General features: G+C 40.8%; 1 protein-coding gene across 15 annotated transcripts in view; it reads left to right on the top strand.

The window, feature by feature from the left end:
- Positions 1-14,622, top strand: part of si:ch211-161f7.2 (retinoic acid-induced protein 2) — a 94,844-nt gene that overhangs the window by 19,155 nt on the left and 61,067 nt on the right. For 6 of the 15 annotated variants that reach the window (XR_009511759.1, XM_059967984.1, XM_059967983.1 and 3 more), the window contains exon 2: positions 12,467-12,699. The exons of the other annotated variants lie outside the window; for them this stretch is intronic. The gene's annotated coding sequence lies outside the window, so the exon portion shown is untranslated. The remainder of the gene's footprint in view (positions 1-12,466; positions 12,700-14,622) is intronic. 15 annotated transcript variants of the gene reach the window in all.

The raw sequence follows: 14,622 nt of genomic DNA, 5'->3' as shown, positions 1-14,622 counted from the left end.
GCCTTTAACTGACCCACTAAAAGTGTAGCAGATTTTCCCCCAGGTATATAAAATAAACTTTTAGATTTAAAAATTTGCTGTTCAATGGGAAAGGTCAGAAGTAAATCATACTGTGATTGAAGTTTGACCCTTTCTTTATATAGGTCATCAGTAGGTTTAACTGAATACGCTTTATCTGCTTAATTTTATTAATAAGCACTGACAATTCCACTTTAGTTTTCTTTCTCAAGGCTACTGAATATGAGATTATCTGTCCCCTAAGAAAAGATTTCAAGGTGTCCCATATAACCAGATTTGACATTCCTTCAGTTGTATTAAATTCACAAAATATAGAAATTTGCTCCTGAATAAAATTAACAAAAGCTGGATCTTGTAACAAAACGGGGTTCAATCTCCACTGTGAGATTTTCAAAAATCTATCCAGGAGCTTAAGGGTTAACTTTAAAGGTGCATGATCTGAAAGCACAATGATGTCATACACACATTCAACAATGGAGTTTAACAGACGTGTGTCTAAAAAAAAAGTAATCAATTTGGGAATATTTGTGATGGACGTGTGGGGGGGAAAAAGGAGAAATCTTTATCATTGGGGTGTTTATATCTCCAAATATCGACAAGGTCATATTCTAATAAAAAAGAGTTAATACAAGCTGCCGCTTTATTAGGAAGTGACGGATTGGTTGATGACCTGTCAATTGCCGGATTTAAGCAACAGTTAAAGTCACCACCCATGATCAGCTTATATTCATTGAGATTTGGTAACTCTGGGGGGAAAAAAAGTTTCTTAAAAAAATCAGAAGTATCTATATTTAGGTGCGTATACACACAACAGAGCTACCTTTTTCTCGCATAATAAACCAGTAACAATTAAATGTCTTCCAATCAAATCAGTAGTAGTATTAAGGTGTACAAAAGGGATTTTGGGACTAAGAAATATAGAAACGCCTCTTGTTTTACTATCCGACAGTGAGTGAAAAAGAGGCCCTTTCCAAAAGCGAAAAAAAATCTATCCCCATCCTGTTTTCGTATATGATTTTCTTGCGCAAAAATAATATCAGCATTAAGTGTTTTTAATTACTTTAAAATCTTTTTACGCTTAATGGGATGATTGACACCGTTCAAATTCCAAGATATTATATTAATTTTATTAACATCCATGTTTAAAATTGAGGTTAATATTATATAAAAGAAATGTTATGCAAGTACAGATTAAACCAAAAGGCATGGGTACAACCAGAAGGAGTGACGCATTTACGAAAGAGAAATCCATCGAAAGAACTGCCCAATCAAGAAAAAAACCTACTCTATTATTAGTTTATACTTGTCATATGGACTGGGATACAGTGGAAAAACTTGTCTGTTCATGCAGATCAAACAATTACAAAGTGCATTGAGCTAAATCAATAACAATGCAGAATAAAATGCAAGGGCTACAGAGAGCGCACTGCAGCTAAATGATGAGATGCAAGATCCTAACGAGGTAGATTGTATGGTCAAGAATCAATTATCAAATGAGAGGTCAGTTCAGGAGCCTGATAACAGCGGGGTAGAAGCTGTCCTTGAGCCAGGTACTACATGCTTGCAGGCATTTGGATCTTCTGCCCACTGGGAGAGGGGAGAAGAGAGTTGTCTGGGGTGGGTAGGATTTTTTTGATTACTTTGACTGCTTTATGAGATTACTTCTGGCTACAGCATATAGACGGTCCATGGGGGGAGGCTGGTTTTCATGGTGTGTCCACAACTCTGTGCAGTTGTTCTGCAATCGCATGCAGAGCAAATGCCACACCAGGCTGCAATGCATTCAGGTTGTATGCTTTCTATGCTGCATTGATAAAAATTGGTAAGGGTTGACAGAAATATGCCAAATTTATTTGGCCTGAGGAGGTAAAGGTAGTGGTGAACTTCCTTGGCCATGACATCAATGTAATTGGACTCGTGTGAATAAGTGTGAGGTTATCCACTTTGGGAGTAAGAACAGGAAGGCAGATTATTATCTGAATGGTGTAGAGTTAGGTAAGGGAGAAATACAAAGAGATCTAGGAGTCCTTGTTCATCAGTCACTGAAGGTGAATGAGCAAGTGCAGCAGGCAGTGAAGGCAGCTAATGGAATGTTGGCCTTTATTACAAAGGGAATTGAGTACAAGAGCAAGGAAATCCTCTTGCATTTGTACAGAGCCCTGGTGAGACCACACCTGGAGTATTGTGTACAGTTTTGGTCTCCAGGGTTAAGGAAGGACATCCTGGCTATAGAGGAAGTGCAGCGTAGATTCACGAGGTTAATTCCTGGGATGTCTGGACTGTCTTACGCAGAGAGGTTAGAGAGACTGGGCTTGTACACGCTGGAATTAAGGAGATTGAGAGGGGATCTGATTGAAACATATAAGATTATTAAGGAATTGGACAAGATAGAGGCAGGAAATATGTTCCAGATGCTGGTTTGAGAATAAGGGGTAGGTCATTTAGGACAGAGTTAAGGAAAAACTTACTTCTCCCAGAGAGTTGTGGGGGTCTGGAATGCACTGCCTCGGAAGGTAGTGGAGGCCAATTCTCTGGATGCTTTCAAGAAGGAGCTAGATAGGTATCTTATGGATAGGGGAATCAAGGGTTATGGGGACAAGGCAGGAACCAAGTATTGATAGTAGATGATCAGCCATGATCTCAAAATGGCGGTGCAGGCTCGAAGGGCCGAATGGTCTACTTCTGCACCTATTGTCTATTGACTACAGCAAGCTATTGGTGATGTTCAGTCCTAGGAACTTGAAGTTCTCAACCCGCTCAGCCTCAGCATTGTAGACACTACCACGTGCATTGTTCCCTTTCCTGAAGTCAATGGCCCAACTCTTTTGCATTGTTGATGTGCAAAAGCTCTGTCTCCTTTCTGCACTCTGATACATTGTTATTTAACATTATGGTGCACTATGGTCGTGTCATCGGTGAATTTGTGCAAATGGAGTTAGAGCAGATCTAGCCGTGCAGTCATAAATGAATAGAATGTAGAGTGGGGGCTGAAGGTGCAGCCTTGTGGAGAACTGGTGTTGACAATAATCATCAGAGGTTTTGCTGCCAGTACCAAATGTGAAATAGCAAGTCTGACTTCATTAAAGAAGGACATGTGGTTTACAATACACTGAACTAATTTGGTAGACTTGAATCTTGGTAGTTACCAATTAACTTGTTTTAAAATCATATGGTACAAGTTAGAATTTAAAACCAGTTTAAGCAAGCCATCAAACAATGCATTTAATCATGGGTAAGACCCTTTCCGAAATGTCGACTGTACTTCCTATAGATGCTGCCTGGCCTGTTGTGTTTCACCAGCAATTTGTGTGTGTTGCTTGAATTTCCAGCATCTGGGAATTTCCTCGTGTTTACATTTAATCGTGTTTTATTTTGTCAAAAGGTACATTGATAATATAAAACAGCTACAAGACTCGGAGTTAAATTAAACATCTCCAGTAAAATTAAATCAAGTTTAAAAAAATTTGTAAGTTTTTAATATATTAAGGAAAGATGGACATTTCATTGCTCATTTACATGCCTTCAGGATATTTCAAATTATTTTACAAGGAAGGAAGTTCTTTTGAATTGTATGTACTGGTTTAAAATACATTCTTATTTAAACCCTGTACAGTTTTTCAGTTTCCAACCATTGCATCCAGCAGCTCATTCCTTAATCACTACAATGACCACTTTGGCCATTTTTTGGCTAAAAAATCATTGTCTAATTAGTTTTTATTGTGAATGTTGTGCACTGCCTTTTGCATGTAGCAATAAACTCTGAATATTGACAGCATTCAGTTTCTTTCACTTTAAATAAAATCTTTTCATGTGATTATAGTATTTAAGTTCTATATAATCATCTAAGTTTAATGTAACAGGGTCTGAAACTGAGTACGTGTGAGTTTCATGTATTCATTCCAATTTAAGATAATAGTATTAGTACAAAATTTTTACTTGTATATGAATGAATATATTATAGAATGGATCCTACAAATTAACCTTTTTTGATCTGAAATTTTATTTCACTTGTGTATTAGTTTATACTACAATATGATTAAGTATTTGGGTAAGTACAGGGTGGTGCAGAGATTAGTGTAACGCTACTACGGTGCCAGCAACCCGGGTTCAATTCCACCGCTGTCTATATGCTTTCCCATGGGTTTACTCCAGGTGCTCAGGTTTTCTCCCGCTTTCCAAAGATGGATGGATTTGTAGGTTGTTAAGTCACATGGATGGTGTAGGCTCCTTGGGCTGGAAAGGGCTGTTGCAGTGCTGTATCTCTGAATAACTAAGAAGGATATGAAATGAAGCAGTTCAAAATGTCTGCAGGTGTATTCAATTGATTTTGTTTACTATTTGGAAACTACATTTGAGTATGCAATCAAATACATTATAAAAAATTGACCAAACTAGCTACCTGTTTTTGTATTATCATTACTGTCTTGCAGTTGGGCTCGGTGTTCTGCATGCAATTTATTACTCATAATTATCAATTTAATAGATCCCATGCAGAAAAATCTGTGTTTGTGACCCTATTTCATATGATCACTGAACATGCTATGTTTGCTTTAAGGAAACTTGGAAGTTGCTGTGCTCCTGCCAACAAATGAAATGTGTTCAAAGATTTTTTATTTTTTTTTTACAGATGATTTAATACAGTGCATGAAGCTGCTCAATATGATACTTGTAACAAAAGTAATGTATTATTATAAATGCACGTGTTTTAGGAAAATTTAAAGGATGTGGGCTGTACTTGCATAATTTCAGAGATGACCTTGCATGACAGTAGCATTACTGTCCATCCCAGATATCATGAAGAAACTGTATGAGGTGCAATTAAATGCAAAACAGACTTGGTCCAGGTGCTTAGTCCCCATTCCTGAGGGACATTATTGAACAGATGGGTTTTAAAAGTTGTAGGGTTTCATCATTTTTTTAATAAGTTCCAAATTGCCATATGTATAGAATTCAACTTTATGGGCTGTTATTGTTGGATATTCACTTTCAACCTCTTAGTTTATTAGTCTGTTACTACACCCATAACACCTAAAGTACTTGAATGAGCAACATTTTGGTACTGGTGGTGTTAGCTTTCTTAAAATATAGAAATATGACTCCATAATATTGAAGAGAACAATATGCGCAAAATGCTGGTGGAACTTGCAGATCAGGCAGCAATGATGGAAATGAATAAACAGTCGATGTTTTGGGCTGAGAGCCTTTTTCAGGATTGTATAGGATGGAGGAAGAAGCTAGAAGAAGAAAGTAGGGTGGAGAGGAAGCTAGGAAATTAATGACCACCTCTAATGCAGCAATGAGCCTACTCTCAGATTTACCCTTCCCTCTTACTACTTCAGTTCTCTTCCCCCCCCCCCCTCCACTGGCCTCTCTTAACTCTTTGCTTCTCTTCACCTCCCTCTTTTGTCCCTCCCTCTCTCCCATGGAACATTCCCTCCCTCTTGGATTCCTTCTTAAGTCCTTTACAGTTTCCACCTATCATCTCCCAGTTTCTTACTTCATCTGCACTCCCCCACCCACCTAGATTCACCCATCATCTTCTAGTTTGTACTTTCCCCCTCCCTGCCTCCACCCTATTCTGGCTTCCTTTCTACACTTGGTGAAGGGGCTCAGCCTGAAACATTGACTATTTATTCATCTCCATCGATGCCTGACCTGCTGAGTTCCTCCAACATTTTACGTGTGTTGCTCTGGAATTCCAGCATCTGCAGAATCTCTTGTGTTTATAATATTGGACAGACTTTTTTTTAAAAGAACTCTTATAATTAATTATTTTAAAATGTGGAAGTAATGCAGATGCTCAGTAATCTGACCTTGTGGACAATTGAAAGTGTAATTGAAGGTAGGTGATTTCCATTTGTGCAGTGTGGTTAGCCATTCAATCCACTTTAAAGCTGCATGTTACAATGGGATAAATCAGAGTGGAGTAGATATACTAGCAAATATTTCTCTCTGAAAGACACATGATCTAATTGTTATCTCATCATTACTGCACAAGCGTTTGCTCAAAGTGCGGAGTTAAAATAAATCTATCATTGAAGTGTGTATGTTTCACCACATGAGACTCATTTTCTTGTGGGCAAGTACAATGGAACAAAAGAAGAATAGAATCAATGAAAAACTACACCCAAAAAATCTGACAAACAGCCAATGTGCAAAAGGCAATCTGTGCAAACTCACAGATGTCGAAAAAAAGCTGCAGAGTCCTTGAAGATGAGTCCATAGGTTGTGAAATTGGTACAGAGTGGAGATGAGTGAAATTATTCATGCTGGTTTGGGAGCCTGATGGGTTTAAGGATAATAACTGTTTCTCAACATGGTGGTGTGAGACCAACAGCTCCAGTAGCTCCTTTCTGATGGGAGCAGTGAGAAGAGAGCACAGCCTGGATGATGGGCTCTTTCATTGGTGCTGGGTTTCCTCTGTGCTGAGTATGCAGCTGGGCAGTAACTCAGATGCTCCCACAAACTTGGCCTTAACATGCAGCTGGAAAATTCCCTGTAATTTGTTATGTGTTAATGAATATAATCCATAATTTTTCTAAATAATAAACATATCACAACATTTACTTTGAAACATATTGGAGCTTCAAGGTATTTATATTGTTAGTGTTTCGAGTTACAAAACTGTTGCAAGCTAATTGTAACAATATACACTGAATGGAAATCATTTTTAATAAACAGCCTGCCCGCTGAAAATCAACTAGTCAAAACATTTTACTTTTGCCATTGTAATTGTCAGTTGCTTTGACTGCCTGACATTGTTTGCTTTTGTGAGTTGTGGTTTGTGTTCGTTTGAAGTGCATATATGAAAAAAATTTAAAGTACCGCATAGTTTTCAGGCAGTGTTTTTTTTACATTTATATATATTTCTGCTTAGAGCACTGGTTGGAATGTGTAGCTGTTTATATATTTTTTTAAAAAAGCATTAGAGGGAACTTTGGGGGGTCCGTGATGATGGATGGTTTTTTTTGTGACATTTTTTCCTTGTAGATGTGCTCAGTGGTGGAGAGGTGGTTTGCTCAATAGTGGAAAACTTCCTGTTGTCACCTGAACAAAATCACCAGAGAGATACTGAAGCTGGTGGATACAGAAGTGTTTTGTTCAACAAAATGAGATCCTCTTGGAGGAGGAGGCCTCTAGACCCAATATTACATGACATTTTTATATGCTAAAGATAAGAGGTAACAACAGGACAATTCTAAAGTTGCAATGTATCTACAGTGCTTCCTCTGAATTACATACAGTTCTGCATCTCCTTCCTTACACTCCAGACACCTAAAATGAATGTTAATTGGCATTGTCTGGTTTAATATTAACTTCAGTCCACAGCTCCAGGAAAACTATTGCTCAGGGCTGCACTTCAAATTCCATCTGCAATCCACATTCAAATCTGAAGAATGGCTGCTTTTGAACTTGATGTTTGTTATATATCCTAACTCCAGAATACGCCCTAACACTGCGATGGACTAGTATGTATACACTGTTTTTGGTAGTCTTCTCCATTCTTGGGCATGTCAGGCCCTGAAACAACCAGTCATGATGTATTCCACTCTTCATCTGTATACATTTGCAAAATTTTAGATGGCATGATGAATCTGTGCAAACTTTTAAGAAATGAGAGGCACGGCTATGCCGCCTTTATAATGACACTCGCGTGCTGGTCCCAAGACAGATCCTCCGAAATGATAACACTGAGGAATTTAAAGTTGCTGACCCTCTTCACCTCTGATTTCTTCTCCCCCCCCCCCCCAATACCAACTGGCTGATGGGCCTCCTGTTTCCTCCTCCTGAAATCAATCAGCTTCTTGGATTTGCTGACATTGAGTAAGAGGTTGTTGTTGTGGCACCACTCAGTCAGATGTTCAATCTCCCTCCTATCTGCACACAGTTTGCACATTGTTTGCCTTTCTACAGCATCTACCACTACATTGGATTTGTACAAGTACTTTGGGATTACCTAAAATTTTAGTGATCATTCCAGGATAGGAAGCAATAAAATATTCTCTTGAAATACTAAATAAAAAAATTGGAGCATAAAAATAAGAACTTGTCATCAAAATACTAATTGAGCCAAGCTAGGAATGTGATTATATGTGACTAACCTTAGAGAGGTGTTTTCTAACATGAGACTGGTCTTGCAAGGTTGAGCAACTCACGGTGAAATATGGACCAGTGGAGATCCTATTAATTACTTTTGAATGCATATTAGAAATGTATAGAGCATTCTTGATACAGTGGGATGGATTTGACAGGTTACCCATGGTTGTGGACCAGATGCAGATGGGCAAGTTGACTCTCTGCATTCTTGAGGCCTCTGGTGATCTGCAGTGAGGCCTTGGGAGAATGCTGCTAAGTCTATGTTCCCCCAGCACTTGGACAGGATTGATGGAAATTGGTGCAGGAGGTGGAAGCCAGCTTTGTAATGGGTTATTAAATGTAGCTGATATTGAGATTGGTTTAAAATCTATTAAAATCCTTTAAGTAACTGCTTTGGGGTTCATAACTATGAAATAATTCACACCATTGAAACACTAACTCCTCAGTCTGATTGATAGAGGTCTGAAGAGGCCAGTTCCTCACTAAATTGAGGGATCCCAACATGATCAAACCTTGCTATTGGATTGTATTGACATCCGTGCTGGCAGATTCCAGACTTAAAATGAGTTTGCATAAATCCCTAAATTACTTGGCTGGGAAAGGTTGATCACCACTGCTTCACTGGAATGCTGGCTTTGACCAGAACTATTTGGTCTAATCAATAATGTATGTTCCATATTGGTTGGCAGAGGATCAAGATCTGAAACTTGGGCAGACACTGGCGGAACAAACACTGAGCCAAATGGCTTGATTCTGCTCCTAAATCTTATGCTCTTATGGATACACAAGGAGACCCAGGTCCATTTTGGTAGCTCTATGTTTCTCAGTCTTCCACTTAAACTTATTTTTTCATTCTAAATTGGACAATCATTTTCATTAACATTTTATTTAATACGCCATTATTTTTGACAGCTCAATCAACTTATCAAAATGTCTTTAACATCTCCTTTGCATCCCCCTCACAGTCCACAATCCCACCAGTTTTCATGTCATTGACAAACTTAGAAATATTAGGTTCCCTCATCAATATTGATGCTGGTTCCAGGTAGTCACCCATAAGTCACTATCTACCACTGTGGAAAAAGACCTATTAATTCCAAGCTAAGTGAGCAGCAAAAATGGGTTGCACTAGTAACTTTCAAAGGGTATTAGCAGATAGAACAGTTGATAGTTTTGCAGTATTCACAATGGCAGAGATCGGATCTCATAGCTCTTTGAAAGGTGGGCAGAAGTATGTTTAAACCCTTCACTAGGAAAGACAATTTGAAAGACTGCAACTGACTCACTTTTTCTTCAGAGCATGTCTTTCCAGAATAATTTAATCTGACAAATGTTTTTGTGTGGTTGTAAAAAAACTGACTTCACCAGAAACCATAAAAAGATACATATGTTCTGTAAATGACCAATTTATTACTCACGGAAGAATTTCAAAAAATGAACAGGATTTCAAAAGAATTGGAAGGAAAGTTGACATGTACACATTTTTAGCACTTGACCAGATGTACTGTTTGCATTTTTGTATGAAAATATATTACACTATGTTAAGATTTTAAAAATCTTGGGAGAGTAATGTCGTAAACTGAAGTGTTATTAACAAGATATTTTAACATTAAAATATTTGTTGATATCTAATTATGCTAGTAAAGTTAAAGGGATGGAGTAGAGTTGGGTATCTTGCAAATGATCATGCTGTGCTGACTAGATATACATTGCAAAACAGTTTGCTATTAATTGGCAAAAGATTGGCATTCACGTTCAGATAATAGATGTCATTCTATATTTTATAAAAAGGGTGGTATTTGTACTTGTGAATAGAATGCTTCTGAAAGTGGAATAGCTTAAAAATGGTTTGTTTTACAGATCAGCAGAATCTTATATAACCATATAACAATCACAGCACGGAAACAGGCCATCTCGGCCCTCCTAGTCCGTGCCGAACTCTTAATCTCACCTAGTCCCACCTACCCGCACTCAGCCCATAGCACTCCACTCCTTTCCTGTCCATATACCTATCCAATTTTACCTTAAATGACACAACTGAACTGGCCTCTACTACTTCTACAGGAAGCTCATTCCACACAGCTATCACTCTCTGAGTAAAGAAATACCCCCTCGTGTTTCCCTTAAACTTCTGCCCCCTAACTCTCAAATCATGTCCTCTCGTTTGAATCTCCCCTACTCTCAATGGAAACAGCCTATTCACGTCAACTCTATCTATCCCTCTCAAAATTTTAAATACCTCGATCAAATCCCCCCTCAACCTTCTACGCTCCAATGAATAGAGACCTAACTTGTTCAACCTTTCTCTGTTACTTAAGTGCTGAAACCCAGGTAACATCCTAGTAAATCGTCTCTGCACTCTCTCTAATTTATTGATATCTTTCCTATAATTCGGTGACCAGAACTGCACACAATATTCCAAATTTGGCCTTACCAATGCCTTGTACAATTTTAACATTATATCCCATCTTCTGTACTCAATGCTTTGATTTATAAAGGCCAGCGTTCCAAAAGCCTTCTTCACCACCCTATCTACATGATACTCCACCTTCAGGGAACTATGCACTGTTATTCCTAGATCTCTCTGTTCCTCTGCGTTCCTCAATGCCCTACCATTTACCCTGTATGTTCTATTTGGATTATTCCTGCCAAAATGTAGAACCTCACACTTCTCAGCATTAAACTCCATCTGCCAACATTCAGCCCATTCTTCTAACTGGCATAAATCTCCCTGCAAGCTTTGAAAACCCACCTCATTATCCACAACACCTCCTACCTTAGTATCATCAGCATACTTACTAATCCAATTTACCACCCCATCATCCAGATCATTTATGTATATTACAAACAACATTGGGCCCAAAACAGATCCCTGAGGCACCCCGCTAAGAGGTATCTGAAACTGCTGTTGTGCTCCCATAACGCCAGGAGTCTGAAACCAGTCACTAGTTGAATACAATGTTTAGGGTAGATTAAAAATAAATATATACATACATGAGGGGTGATTGATATGTTTATGGCCTAAGGTAGAAGGAGTTAAGTTTAGAAAACCTAGCACATTTATTTTTCAACATAGTCCCCTCCTACATTTACACACTTAGTCCAGCAGTTGTGGAGCATACAGATCTTTGACCTCCAGAAAGTGTCCACAGCAGGGGTGATCGATAAGTTACTTTCTGCATTATCATTCAAAGAGTTGAACTGCATGTGCATGTAAAGAGAGCTGCATAACTCCTCTCCTTCTACCTTAGGCCACAAACATACCCTCTGGAGGTTCAAGATCCGTATGCTCCACAACTGCTGGACTAAGTGTGTAAATGTAGGAGGGGACTATGTTGAAAAATAAATGTGCTAGGTTTTCTAAAATTAACTTCTACCTTGGGCCATGAACTTATCAATCACCCCGCATTTATACAATGTATATAAAATTTGAAATAAAATAAACTTCAACTCTTTCTGGACAGAATCAAATTGGGACTATTTGTGCTAGAAAATTCCAAAACACAACAGGAAACATGCAGAAAGTAAAATTCAGTAGACTATTCTGAACAGGAGTGTTAGAAGTTGGTTTTGGTACGGAGCAATTCAAAACAGGTCAGAAACATTTGGCAAAGTACCGATTATTTTTTTTTTAAATTATAAAGTGATTCAAAGTTAACACATAATTTGAGATGCTGGTTGCCATTCCAGTTTCTTTCTATTGCACTGTTATTCAATGTTACGTCCTTTTAAAAGCTTTAATGTTAACCTTAAAAGTGAAGTTATAAAAGTATAAGTAAGATTTGGAATGCAATAACCTTTTGAAAGTAGAGTAAGGATCCATGATTTACTGCTGCTTGAATGCTGTCAGTATATTTTTTGAATTAAACTTGAATTGATCAGATCATTAAAGGGGGCATGTAAGTTATTGGCATAATTTTTGGCCTTTTTCACAAAGGCAAGTTTTAGAGTTTCACCTGTAGATGGTGTTCTTTATGATGCAATTCTTGTGGAGGTTGCAGTTAAAGCAGGCTTAGCCTGGGCCAGTTGTGGTCAAATGAGACCACCGGAGACATCTCTGCCTACTACAGGTGGGATAGGGAGTGTGTACTCAAGCTAAATGAGTGAAGCCTCTGTAGTGAGACTTTTCCAGAAAGGTCTTCCTAAAACATAGCATCCCTCTACACAACAGGAGGTGCCAGAGGCAGATGAGATTGTGGTGAACTACATATACCTGTCTGGACACGCCCCCTGCTGACTGCTCCTGTGGCTCCTCCCTCAGACCCAGGTATAAAGGCAATTGAGGCCTGAGCCTGGCCTCATTCTCCAGGATGTAGTATGGTGGTCAACTATTGCTTGTTCTTTCTTCCAGTCGATAAAAGTCGATATCTCGCCTTTATGTCTCAGAGAGTTACTGGGCACCAAGACGGCAGTTCAACTCTGGCCACTGTAATCCTCGACAAGAGAGCCCCACACCAGCTTGCAAGGTCAATGATGGACATCCTGGTGGAGGGGCACAGGACTAGATGCCTGTTTGACACGGGCAGCACTGAGAGATTTATTGACCTGGACACAGTGCAACACTGTGGACTCGTGACACGGCCGGTAAGCCAGAGGATCACCTTGGCTTCTGGGTCATATTCCACAGACATCCGGGTGGGTTGTGTAGCGACATTGGTGGTGCACGGCACAGGATATTGGAACTTTGCGCTACTGGTCATGCCTCAACTGTGCGCGCCTGTGCTATTGGGGCTGGACTTCCAGAGCTACCTTGAAAGTGTGACTTTGGCATATGATGGCCCCCTCCCACCAATCACTGTCAGGAATCCTCAGCTTTGTGGGACTTCGCCATATACCCCGCTACTGACCACACACAATCACCGACCCACACGTCCCACCCAGCACCATGCCAACAGCTGCGCTACTGACACCACTTGCAGCCTCTCCACCCTCAAGATCCCTCACCCCCCGCTGTTCGCCAACCTGACCCCCGACTGTAAACCTGTGGCAACTAAAAGCAGGAGGTACCGCGCAGGAGACAGGGCCTTCATTCAGTCAGAGGTGCAGCGGCTGCTCAGGGAGGGGATCATTGAGCCAAGCACAAGCCCTTGGAGGTCCCAGGTGGTTGTTGTTCAGACCGGGCAGAAAAATAGGATGGTCGTGGACTATAGTCAAACCATCAATAGGCTCACGCAGCTTGACTCGTACCCCCTACCCCGCATCACGGATATGGTCAACCAGATAGCTCAGTACAAGGTGTACTCGACAATAGATTTGAAATCCGCTTACCATCAGCTCCTCATCCGCCCCGACGACTGCCCCTACATTGCCTTTGAGGCGGGCGGCAGGCTCTATCACTTCCTGCGTGTCCCATTTGGTGTTACAAATGGTGTCTCGGTATTCCAGAGGGAAATGGACAGGATGGTGGACCAGTGCCAACTGAAGGCCACATTTCCCTATCTGGATAATATCACCATCTGTGGTCACGACTGGCCGGATCACAACACCAACCTCCAATGATTTTTCCAAGTGGCCAAAGCCCTGAACCTTACTTATAACAGGGACAAGTGTGTGTTCGGAACCACCCTACTCGCTATCCTTGGGTATGTCGTGGAAAACGGGGTCATTGGCCCTGATCCGACCGTATGCGCCCCCTGTTAGAACTCCCTCTTCCCACCACCCTCAAAGCCCTCAGACAGTGCCTGGGCTTCTTTTCCTATTACGCCCAATGGGTCCCCCGTTACGCAAACAAGGCCCGCCCCCTGGTCAAGTCTACCACTTTTCCCCTCTCTGCCGAGGCCTGCGCGGCCTTCAGCTGCATTAAAGGGGACATTGCCAAAGCAACGATGCATGCGGTGGACGAGACCATTCCCTTCCAAATAGAGAGTGACGCCTCCAATTTCGTGCTTGCTGCTACCCTCAATCAGGAAGGCAGGCCAGTAGCATTCTTTTCTCGTACCCTTCAAGGCTCTGAAATTCGGCACTCCGCGGTGGAGAAAGAAGCCCAGGCCATAGTGGAAGCTATTAGGCACTGGAGGCACTATCTCGCCGGCAAAAGGTTCACCTTGCTGACCGACCAGTGCTCGGTTGCGTTCATGTTCAGCAACCAACAGCGGGGCAAAATCAAAAATGATAAAATTTTGCAGTGGAGAATAGAACTCTCCACCTACAACTATGATATCCTCTACTGGCCTGGAAGGCTCAATGAGCCCCCTGATACCCTATCCCGGGGAGCGTGTGCCAGTGCACAGCTCGACCAGCTATATGCCCTCCATGCACATCTTTGCCATCTGGGGGTCACCCAATTTTACCATTTCGTGAAAGCCCGGAACCTGCCGTACTCCCTGGAGGACATCAGGACGATGACCAGGGACTGCCAAATCTGCGCTGAGTCCAAACCGCACTTCTACCATCCTGAAACGGCGCAACTTATCAAGACCACCCGCCCCTATTGAGCGACTGAGTGTTGACTTTAAGGGCCCCCTTCCCTCCACTGACCGCAAAGTCTATTTTCTCAATATTATCAAC

Source organism: Hypanus sabinus, chromosome 4 (genome assembly GCF_030144855.1).
Source record: "Hypanus sabinus isolate sHypSab1 chromosome 4, sHypSab1.hap1, whole genome shotgun sequence".
Taxonomy (NCBI): domain Eukaryota; kingdom Metazoa; phylum Chordata; class Chondrichthyes; order Myliobatiformes; family Dasyatidae; genus Hypanus; species Hypanus sabinus.
The sequence above is the reverse complement of the archived record's forward strand: the minus strand, read 5'-3'. Positions and strand labels throughout refer to the sequence as shown.